Below are 12,405 nucleotides of genomic sequence, written 5' to 3'. Positions count from 1 at the left end.
ATGCTCTCACTTCATTGAAAAAATGAGCATAGAACATGGCATCTATTTTCTGAGGATACATAGCAGCCCACTGGGTTATGTGACTAGTTGAGAGAGCACGCCACCATTGATCATCACGGACTTGGACTATATCCTTAAAAATTACAGTGGTCTCAGAAATATAAGCAAGTTTGTGTTCACTGTCTCCCCATGTCTCCTTGTCTTTAGAATCAACTGGTAAGACAAATGAGCCTGCATTCTTGTACTTTTGGAGTTGGTAGCTGCAAGATTGAAACACAAATAGTACGTGAGCTGAGTAGCTATTGAACACACATCATGGCCAAATTAAAAAACATATACAATAGGTGAAAATATACTTGTTTTTACCGATAAAGCTATAGGTTTTTAACTTCAGATGAATTTAAAGCACAAAGACAGGCTCAGGGTTGAGAAGAATCCCTGCAGGGGCAAGAATGTAATGGAGTCATGTAGTTTATGAATCTGAATTGGTAGAACATAAAATGCATAATATGTGTTAAGAGGTACAATTGCTACTTTACAGAGTATGTGCAATTGAATATAAGTTGAAATCAACATTTACATCTAGTAATTCAACCACAGTTTGGAAATCAAATTTTATACATTGACATACAAGTTAAAGATTGATTAAAGTCACTCATACCTCAGATGAAGATCTTCACCAGTCATGAAAGTGAAGGGTGTTTCAATAAACAGAGTCTTCACAAGATCGGAAGACAAACCATGAGCTAGACAAAAAATCCACCCGAACAATCCGGTCCATAGTGATTCTGTAAGCTGGATCTGGCAAATAAAGTCCAGTTTCCTTGGAACGGAACTTTCTGTAACTGAGAAAGGTGTAATCCTTCTGTCTGAAAGGCAATATCCTCCTAATACTGCCCAGAACAGAATTTTTATACTTATTTGTTCCTGCAACGAGTGACAAAATCTAGAGCATCTTCTTGCCCGGAATAATGTCATTATCAAGAATAAATTTGGTCTGTAGTTTGGGGTGGTTTGGTTTTTTTGGGGAGGGGGGGTTAGAGAGAGAAGGGTCGATGGTGGTCAGCGATGGGTGGTGGTCGGTGATGGTGGTGGCCAGAGATAGAGGGCTCAGCTGAGAGAGAGAGAGAGGGGGGGGAGAACGGGAGCCTGCGATTGAGGTGGTCGGCGATGGTGGTGGTGCGAGATAGAGGGCACAGAGAGGGGGGAGGTCGAACGAAAATTACATAGAACGGTGGTTGCAAAATGCATCTTTCGAGCATGATCGAAGAGCGCCGACAGTGGCATCTCCTCCATCTTTGGTTTCCCGTTGTGCTACCGAAGTGATGCCCTTCTTGGGGCTGGAGGCAGTGGTGCCGCCACCCGCCGCTCCAGTGGAGCCCTTGCACAGATAGAGCACACAAAGAGAGAGACGGATCGACGAGCACGGCACGCCCATTGATGCATTTTTTTTCGTTCCCTCCGTTCCTGTTCATTTTGTAACATGGGGGAGGTGGAACAAAAATTACATAGAATTATGGACGTAGCGGACACGCAGAATGCCATCCGCCGCATCCAATGTTTGTTGAAAATCATTGTTCCCAGCGAGATTTCCGTCTGAATCTCGCTGAGAACAACGCATCAAACATACCCTAAATATTTTGTTGCCACCCATAAAATTAAGAGAGTTTTTTCTTTCACCACCGATGAACTTGCCCTATACTCTTTTTCAACAAGAATTAAGATGAACCAATTAATCCAATTTCAACAACTTATGTTATGAAGGCAAGAGAAGTGTCCGGAGGTTGATGCCTAAAAATAGAAGAAAACATAGCTCCAAGCACAACGGAAAAGAGTTTGAAAACAACCACATTCCCAAAAAAGGAGCGTGGACTCGTCCTCACCAAAGCATAGCGAACACCGGATAACAGGATAAAACCACGTTTCTTGAGTCTAGAGTTCGAGTTCACCACATCAAGAAGGATCAACCCGCACATGAGAGACCCACGAAGGGGCAACTTTGCACCCCATAAAGCATGCTTGGGGAACCAAGAGATAGAGGGCAGACAGAGAAAAGAGTACATGGAGGACAAAAAAAAACATCCCTAGTAAGAGACCAAGACACTATGTCTTCACAGGAGAGAGACTTGATAAAAAAGCCATTAGTGCAATATATTGTTGAGAAGCCAAATTAGGCCAAATTAGATGGCTCTCTATGCAAAACAATGTCCCACATGACCGCGTGATAGACCAAAAGTCACAAACCCTTTCATATTTACCTCTAGCAAGAACATACACTACGGAATAAGAGTATCTTAGCTTTATGTCACCACACAACCAAAACAAAGTATTTTTGCCATTTTTAACTTTCACCCTCGTTACCCTCATTGAAGGAATCCAAAACCGAGATTTATCCCTTCAAAATGCCAGAATCTTTAGCCCACCTATTGTTCTTTGCCCATCGCCAAAACCACCCTACCAAACCGCATTCTTTTGAAAAAATAATACTAAGAGAATTTCTCTCCTACAAATTCTCTAAATTCGTTTGGCCAATAAAGCTTTATTTGAATCTCTCCAAGTTATGAATTCTCGAACCACCCATATCTAAAGGTTGAGAGTTCTTCTGTGAATCTTGCACATGTTCAGATGAAAGAGGTTGTCTTAAATCTAGCAATCAGTCGTGAAGTGATCATGGTGTTGTTTGTAGATCTTACATTGGCTGCAACTTTTTCTTCCTGTGAAATATAGAGTAAGGATTATTGAAAGTTTGATGCTAAAAATTTCAAAGCTCACTTCTTTTGCTTGTTTAGCTTGTACATAGTGGGGAGACCAAAGTTAACACAAGTCAGTAGGGTTTCAGATGCATGGCAGAGAACAAAATCAAATTCTAGGGTGTCATATTTAAAGGTAAAATTCTAAACTTTCAAATCTTTGGCATGTTCTTTCGCACTTTGGTTTATGTGCTTTTTATTTAAATGAGAAACATGAAAGTAGTTATACTTCTACAGTTGAGTCTAGATCAGATATTGAAGTTATTGGTTCTCCAGATGGTTTTTGTGGTTGTTCATTTCACTTCATGAAGTGAGTTTCTTTAACTTGTTTGGTTTGCTAGAGTTAAGCTAACAGTAATCCCTGAAGATCTGCATAAACGAGATTCATAACCTGGGTTTTTTTTGTTGATGATCTATGCATGGTATACTCCATTTGTTGAGCATGCTTTTATCATGTGATACAAATTTCATTAAAATTTTCTCTGAAATTTTGTCTCTTCGAAGATCACTCATGTCACAGGAATCAGCCGAAGCTTTTTATGCTTTTCTTGTCATTCAAAATTCTGTTGGTTAATTGTTATGAATTGAATGTAAAATGGTCAGATTCACCTTAAAGTTAGAGAAAAATGGATATTGTTTATAAATGGAACCAGTTATATGCACTGGTTTCCAATCAACATTGACCATATGATTCTCGATGATTCTACTGATAAAATAGATGTCATCTAGGAATATGATAATGATAAATATTTTTTATTCTTGCAAATTTCTCGAGTGAAAATATGTAATTATAAAGACTTGATTATAATTCTAATATTTTGATCTATGGGAGTGCTTTCTTAAGCCACTCATCCGACACAGTGCTGAGAAAATATTTTTTTCTTTACTTAAATGAGTATTGGTGACAGTCTTACTTGTCACCAATGCTTTTTTTTTAATGTTTCTGAGAACTGGTGACAGCTGAAGCCGTCACCAGTAAGACACATTTATGATGACTGATCATACTAATGAAGATTAAGGGCCCATATAGTGACCATAAAAAAAAATAGTGACAGCTCCAAGTAGTAACTATAAGTAATAGTGACGGAACTTATATTTTGGGCCACTAAGCCATCACTATTACTTAAAAGTGACAGTTTCTGCAAGTTATAGTGACTAGCCGAACTGCAAAATAGGGGTCCCAGTCCTCTATTGTAGGAGCTTATCATCCAATTCTTAAAATTGCTCAATGGAGAGAGCTTAAAGACCCGTTTGTTTGTCAAAAAGTGGGAGCTTTCCGTGGAAACGCATCGACAGGCAGGTGCACGTTTCGGAAGAGCCTAAAATGACAAAACAAAATCAGAAACGCAGATTTGCCTTGATGGGCGTGCCAAAACACACACAAGACCCATGAGAGGAAATGATTTTGTTTCCCTGAAAGAGGAAACCGCGGAAGAGGTGCCGCGCCGCGACTGCATGAGCAGGAACCCCCCTCCCAGCAGGAAATGTTTCTGCTGAAAGAGAGGGTTCCCTTTTGCGAGGAAAGGAAGCCCCTAGTTTGTGTGGCTGCAGTGGGCCCCGCAGAAACGCATCAAAAGCTGTGCATTTCCACACAAAGCCCCAGCTCTCCATGGCAAGCAAACATGCCCCAAGTATACGGATTGGATAATAGCAGACCAGGATGACCTTTTTGGCACTGCAGTACTCTCTCTCTCTCTCTCTCTCTCTCTCTCTCTCTCTCTCTCTCTCTCTCTCTCTGTAAGGTGGACAAGCCATGCATTTGTATAATCAACGAACTTGACAGCAATGAACATCAAATAGAAGCGATACATTGTTTACGACACATGCCAACAACAATTATTAAGAATCAAACATCAAATAGACCGGAAAAAAAAAACAGAATGCCACCAACATGAATCAATACTCAAAAACACTCCAACTGCGACGATCACCAAACAAACACCAAGATTAATCGGTACTTCTGTAAGAACATGAACACGCATATATCAAGAAAACACAGACGAAAACGATTAAAATAAACTCATTCAATAAAGCAGAACATTAGATTACTTAATTCCAACTGTTCACTCAACAAACTGCAGGACTGAAAGAAAAAAGCCTTTCGATTAAGTTCACCTTAAGACTAACAACTGCCAAAAAGGGGTAAAAAAAACAGGGCAAGAGGGTCTCTAGTAGTCCCTCAAACACCAGCCATCACAAGTACAGGTAGAAAGGAATCCATACCAGAATCCCTGCTACCCGCAATTAAGATAGCAAGCAACGGTGACAAAACGGATGCCACCCCTCGATTACAAGCCCATTGCGCCTACTTCGATCTCTGCCTCATCTTTCGGCGCTTTCTCTTCAAACGCCTCATGCGCTTCTTCTTCCACTGCAGAAACAAAAGGAGTATCTTAAAGTCAATATAAATCCAGAGTTACAAAGAGACTTGGAGAGTATTGCCATAAAGAAAGTAAAAGCACCAATGACCCCAGAAACAGCATCCCAGGTAATCAACGGAATTTCTCAAGGCCAAAAAAACAAGAAATCGTACTGATTCAGATGGCCAGTACCTCTTGTTGCCGTACATGCTGAGAGATGAAAGATGTAAAATGAAATAATGCAAAGATGAGAAGAAAGAAAGGACAACCCTAATGAGCAACAAAAGAGCCCTTTCGGTTTGTAGAAACCCATGTGAATCACATCAATGGAAAAACAACTACAAATTTGCAGAATACCATGGCAAAATTCACTCCACTGCAGAAAAAATTTCACACCCGAAGTTCCATTTCCAAATGTTGCTAACATCAGCCTGAATCGACGGATTCAGAATGAGTCCTCTACCCATTTGAATCGGGGTCAAATTGGTAACTCTCTCTCTCTCTCTCTCTCTCTCTCTCTCTCTCTCTCTCTCTCTCTCTCTCTCTCTCTCTCTCTCTCTCTTTGCAGTGAGCACCTGCAGACCCTGAGCACCACCATCAACAAGTCTTGCAGGGGACGCTTGCTGAATATCATCCCAAGCACATCAGGAAGGAGCTCATCCAAACACCAGAATTCCCCAACCACTCCACCATCATCCATCTCTCTCTAAATTTATCATGAGATTTGGCTACCTAAATTTCCCTAAAAGAACATTTTCTTACTATGATGAAATAATGCAAAAGTACTGGAGCAATTTAACTATTTAGTGGATTGAAGATAAAAAGAATAAGACAACAAATGTCTGAGTCGGAACCATCCAAAAGAAAAACAATTTCAAGGAAAAAATAAGTCCCGTCCTCTAGTTTTATTATCCGCCTCCAGAACAAAGCCAGCAAGAAATAGATGCATGATCATTCTCTTGAAGCTGAAAGGAGAGGCATATGTTAAATCAAATTCTAACATCTTTTTAATAATTAGGCTGGGATGACCACAAAGGGATTTAAAACCAAGATCCATCAGTCAAGAAAACGTGACTCTTACTGGTCTAGCTACCATATTTCAAACACGGTAAAAGGCTTGCACAAGATCACAAGCCAAGCTACTTGTTCAACAAAAAATTCACAATGCTGAAGTGTGAGACGAAGTTGAACTTCTGAACAGATCATGGCGATGGCATGGCGATGGTGATGGTGGAAAACATAAAGTTCAATCCAAAAGCATCAGCATCCTCAATACAAACTTCAAGACCTTAGCTAGCGTAGAACAAATTCACATGCTCCAAATTTCAACCATAAGGTTCTTTCTTTTTCAGACCAAAATACAAAGAATGAACATGAAAATCATACTGAATCTTGATAAATAAGGTAACGGGGGCCAAAAAACGAGTTTTTTTATAAATTTTTGCTCGAGGAACGGGTAAATAAGGGAAATGGTAACTGGTGGATGACTCCCTTCTAAACAAAAGGCCAACAAAAATATCACAAACAGATCGATGTTAAGAGTTTAATGTATATAAGATTTAACAGTTTATTATTCAAAATCAAGCCCAGAATAAATCCCAAACAAACCAACGCATTCCATATTCTCAACCAGATAAGAAAAACAAAAAGAAAGAGAAAAGAGTTCTGAAAACAAATAACGCAGGCAAAAAATTAATCAAAACACACTCAGGCATCATATCCATCAGGATTCCGATAACAAGTAAAACGAAAAACTTAATAGAAGACCGACCTTCCCTACTTCTATCCTCAAAAACAAGCAACAATCAGATTAGGATTCTAGGATTTCCCAACAAGAACCCCCAAAACAAGGAAGCCAACAGGAGATCTAGAGGATGCAGAAACTGACCTTTGCTCTCATCGTCTCCCTCTCTGAAACGTTCGACGGTGACCCTTCTCCCCTCTTTTTCTTCTCCTCCGAACCACAGAGAAGGAAGGGCCGAAGAGCGCCCTTTTGTAGGGAACGGAAGAAGAGAACCCTAACCTTAGATTACCTTTGGGGGTATCTTGTTTATTAAAAATTACTAGAATTTCCCAATTTTGTATTCTAAATTTCTAAGGCATTGCCTATGAGACACCTTTTCGTCAATTAAATGTTAATTCCAAGCGTTTTCGTCATTGATCTAGCGAGGAGGAGGGGTATGATAATGATAATAATACAGACGGTTGGGCCCGACCCAAATCTGACACAATAGAGCCAATTTTGGAGTCTCCTATCTATGGAGGAGTTCTACCTTCTACGTATAATCCTTGCAATTTTGGAGGAATTATTAAATGTTCAAAAATGTGAATTTGTACTTAAATTAAATTATGTAAAAAAATAAAAAAATTTAATTAAAACTAACTTGAGATTGAATTTACATGTTAAATAGAATCATAAATAAATTAGAGTTTGAAAATGAATTTAGATTTAAAGTATATTTGAAATTAGCTTACATTTAGAATTTAATTTAATTTGAGTAAAATTTAAAGTGAATTTGAATTTTTATATGGATATCGATGTGGTATGGTTTACTAAATTTGAATGGAGCACAATTGCACTTGAAATCCATAAGAAATTTAATTTTAGTGACTTAATGAAATAAAAAAATTGAAACTTAACTATAATTAATAAAATTTTAGAAGTCTAATCGGTTGGACGGCCCCTTACGGGCCCAGCCTAATGGAATCTCCTACATTGTGAAGAAAGAAAAAATAAATCTGAATTTTTTTATTTAGAATCTTCTTTAACCTAAAGTCGAAGGAAAATGAGAAATTTTCTAAAAAAAAAAAGACATATGTCTATTTAGTCATAAGAGCTAAGTTATATATTTTTCTAAGTTTATTTTATAAATAAGCATCCCTAGGTTGGGACGTCCCACCTCAGTGGGCTCTCTTAAGTATGGCTGAAACCTCTTCAAGAGGCAAGACTGATACACGTTAAAACAGACCAAAATAATGTGATAAGACTTAAAACCAAAGTTTTCAAAAAAAATATTAAGCATTAAATAAAACAAGAAACAAAAGATTTTTTTTTTGAAAAAAAAATTCTGAAAAACAAAGTAGGTTGGAAATGGGTGAGACTAAAGAAAACTATTGGGATTGGAAATCCCTATAGTCATAGAAAAAGAGTTCACACCACCTTTTTATTTTTTTTTACTCTCTCTTCTCTTCAATTCCTCTCCATCTTCTCTTACCTTTTTTTTTCCTTTATACTGTTTTAGAGGGCTAAAACTCTATTGGAGGAGTTGCTGATGGTGGTTCAAACCAATGATTCACCCGCATTGGCATTTTGATTCAACGATTTCAATGATTCGAGGTAGGGGTTCTAAACCAACCAATGCTTGTAGGCTAGAGTCTATATGCACGAGCATACTTTGGATTTTAAAGGTTGACATTAGAACCTTATATCAGTCTTAACATCTTTGAGACTGATATAGGTCTCGGTTTTGCAGCAACAACAACAACTACTACAACTACGCCTTCATCCCAAAACAATTGGGGTCGGCGATACCTAAAAATAAATTTTGAGAAAACCTCAAATTTTGGTATAGAGATGAGGTTTTCCACAAAAACGATTCAGGGAAAATGAGTATGCTAAACTCTAATTATCATGAACCCCATTAGTTGAACAATAAAAATCTAATACAGAAAAATAAACATTTTGATAAAAGAAATGGGTTCAACATTTTCGTAAGTAATTTGAGAACTCGAAGAAGAGAAAGTGGCTTAGTCGAGGGTTCGAGGTTCAATTGGGTCCAGATCAATCCCAGACAGAGCAAGGACTATATATAAAAAAAACAACACAAAGCGTTGTTAAAATCCCAGTTTCAGTGGTTGTGGAATTTGATTTCGAAACCCGGGAGGGGCTGATCCACTTGTGGATCAGTCAAAGGCCTGTGATCTGAGTGGGTCTAGATCAATCTTGAAAACACACTCAGGGATACAAGGCTTCATGCAACCCAACTGAACCTGAGCTTAAGTTGTTTGCGCTCAGCGCACCAACAATATCATAGGCTCAGACCAGGCAATCCGGATAAGCTTCGTCTGACATATCTAACGAAAAAAAATGTGTTATTTCTTTTTAAGCCAGCTATAGGGATCATGTTTCAGTCTGGAATTTATCTTTTAAATGAAAGCCATTAAATCGGGAGCTTTATTGGTGAATAATGAATGTTCTTTGCTTGCGGGTGTGTGTGTGCTTGTGCATAGGAATCATAAGGTAGTATCGGCATGCACCATATTTACTTTGTTGCATTTTGATAATGTGAATTCATAAAAGGATTGGCTATGGTTAATCTGTTGCAGAACATACGTACATATTATTTATATATGCACTTTTGATAGCTCAGCCATGAGGATGTGTAACCGTCTCGTAACTCAATCACATGGATCACTGCGTTTTGTTGTGGTCTTAAGGATCCCAGATCTAGGGTCTGAGATCCCTTATTTGCAAGCTTGTGATCTGATATTTTTGAAAAATAAAGAAAAAAAGATGGCTGAGTCTGCCAACCCCCAGCCGGTTGACCTTAAGGTGTGGCATGTTGTTGCTGCCCTGACAAACACTACAAGAAATTTGTGGATTAGCGACGACATCAGTCCGTCGCTAAGTCATCGTCAATCCGTCGCTAAATAGTTTAGCGACGGATTAGCGTCGGCTTAGCAATAGATAGCTTTTATCGCAAAATTATAGTCGCGAATTTGCGACGGAAACTATCTGTCGCTAATTTGCGATGAATTAGCGAATGCTATGATTCGTCGCAAGGCCGTCGTTAATATACAGAGATTTTGGTTTTGCGATAGATTAAAATTCGTCGCTAACTCCATCACTATTGTAGTGACGGACTTAGCGACGAATTAAAATTCATCGCAAAAACATTGGCTGATTCACATTTACAACGGATTAATATCCGTCACTAATCTGACACTAAATTGAACGTCTGTAGTAAATAGCGACGAAAAATATCTGTCGTTAATCTGTCGCAAACAAGAATAAAAATTTTAAAAAATTGTTTAAAACATAAATATCGAGAAAAATTTCTCGTGATACAATTTATATTTCATGTACAATTTATATTTTCTGTGTATAAAAAATAAAGTACACATAAAAAATACATATAAAAAGCAACTAAAACAATTTATCGATCCACTATAATTTTTGCCAAGTTCTAATTATTTACAAGTGAACATTTACATTTATGAAACAACAAAAAGGTACAACAAATTCAACACATGAATTTAATCATCGCCAAGATTCTGTGTGTCATCTTCTTCATTGTCTCGATCTACCCCTTCAGTTCCTCTACGCTGATTATCTCCAGCAACCTACAAGAGAAAAGAAAGGTTAATATTGATAAAAAAATATAATGAAATAAATTATATGCAATGCATCTAAGTTAAGGCAATCGAAGTAACATAAAATCTAACGACATGCAATACATCACATGAAACTTTCATACCTGAGAGACACCTCCAGACGAAGTTTCCCTGTCCCAAAAAAAAATACACAACCCATTACGGACAACGTCAAAAATTGCTTCATGTAAATAGTCATGCATTGTGTCCTTAACGAGCTGGCGTGCACCATCTCAAGAATTAGGCGGGTCAGTCGGATGCTTGGAGCTGATGCTGATGGGAGAACTCTGTGAGCCATGATTGGAGGAAGCAACGACTGGTGATGTGTTCATATTACTCTCAAACCCGAACACACAATCCTTTTTGGGTTCACCTATTGCAGTCACCCATGCTGCAGGATCAAAAGGTAGATGCTGAGTGGAGTCATCGCTATACTGCTCTACCATCTGTTGCTCATATGACTCCTATAAAATAATGATTTTAGTATGAATTAATAATTAAGAATTACAATGTTTATGATAACTTGTATATTACAATGTTTATTAATACAATAAATACATACTGTTGTCATTCTCGCTTTCTCTAATACGAACTCTCCCATAGTCTTACGTTTATGTGTTTCAACAAACACATCCTTGTATGACATAATGTCTTCTTTTTCTGCTTCCTGCGAAGTTAAATGATAAAAAAATTGTTTAACAGGTTTGCAACAATACTTATAAAATTGAAAATATATAGATTGATGAGTTACAATTTTCTTCAGGTGGCTCCCAAAAGTCCTAGATTCACCTCTGTGTAGATAGGCATCGGACATTTTTGCTCAGTTTTGTGCAGCCTTCGTTGAGCGGTTTCAAAATTCATGCCCCGCCCACTTGTCGCACATTGCATCCCAAACATCTGACCTGATAGTAGGAGGTCCATGGCCCTTCCACTGCAGTGGATCATCTATCTCGCCAGATGCTTTTCTTGCTGCAGTCTTCATATTGTGCAGCATGTCTGCAAATCGATTGACAATCACCTTTTGCCACACCTTCCTCACATCATGCTCCTCAATCGTAGTTGCGAAGCGATTCGAAACCTACAAATATTTTCAGAAAGTTAGTAGACATGACTATAACACAAAATTAAATATGAAACACATTAACTATCAGAAACGATTGTATACCATGAATGGGGACCATAATCTGTCTAATGCCTCCTTCGAGTACTCTTTTCATTGAGCGATCGGTCATGGTAGATGTTGAACTAGTGAATTTTTAATCTCTCGTATTACTTATTATGGCTCGAACCTCGCGCTGCACATAAATTGGTATACATTAACTATCAATATATAATATTTATAAGATAAGTATAGGATAAGTGAAAATGAAATACTTATGGTCAATTATCGATATACACTATTTGAATGAGTCTTCTTGTGTCAGACTGAGAAGACCCTGCATCCAGCATTGTCTCGTGACTTGTATGAACAACTGGTGTAGGTGGGTCATGTGCAAGCGAAACATCATCTGTAGAAAAATGCGTTAGAAATTCATAGAACGCGCATTTAAACTAATCAAGTATACAATTAGTTAAATAATATACCTATCAAAACAGCCCATGAAAATGAAGGCTGAGACTGGCTACCACTAGGTGATCGACCACTGTAACCTCCATGAACCATATTCTAACAAATAAAAAATGTCATGCAATACATTCAAACATTGCAATACCTTCAAATCATTGTAATATATTTTAATATATTCAAATAATTTAAATCATTCACATCAAATATTGCAATACATTCAAATCATTCAAACATGTTATAATACATTCAAATCATAACTCTAGACGTATCAAAGATACATAATCAAAGAATAAAAAATGTCATGCAATACATTCAAACATTGCAATACCTTCAAATCATTCAAATCATTGCAATA

The 12,405-nt window shown here is 37.8% G+C and overlaps 1 long non-coding RNA gene across 1 annotated transcript; it reads right to left on the bottom strand.

Annotated features, from left to right (window-relative positions):
• Nucleotides 1-4,759: 4,759 nt before the first annotated feature.
• LOC149834439 (uncharacterized) lies at nt 4,760-7,108 on the bottom strand. Its single transcript, XR_016432774.1, has 2 exons — nt 6,999-7,108; nt 4,760-5,121 (listed from the first exon to the last, which is right to left on the bottom strand). It is a non-coding gene; the product is annotated as an uncharacterized LOC149834439 (long non-coding RNA).
• Nucleotides 7,109-12,405: the final 5,297 nt, after the last annotated feature.

The sequence above is a fragment of the Nuphar pumila genome, chromosome 6 (genome assembly GCF_984573655.1).
Source record: "Nuphar pumila chromosome 6, dmNupPumi1.hap1.1, whole genome shotgun sequence".
Taxonomy (NCBI): Eukaryota; Viridiplantae; Streptophyta; class Magnoliopsida; order Nymphaeales; family Nymphaeaceae; genus Nuphar; species Nuphar pumila.
Note: the sequence above shows the minus strand (reverse complement) of the source record. Positions and strands in the feature narration are given on the sequence as shown.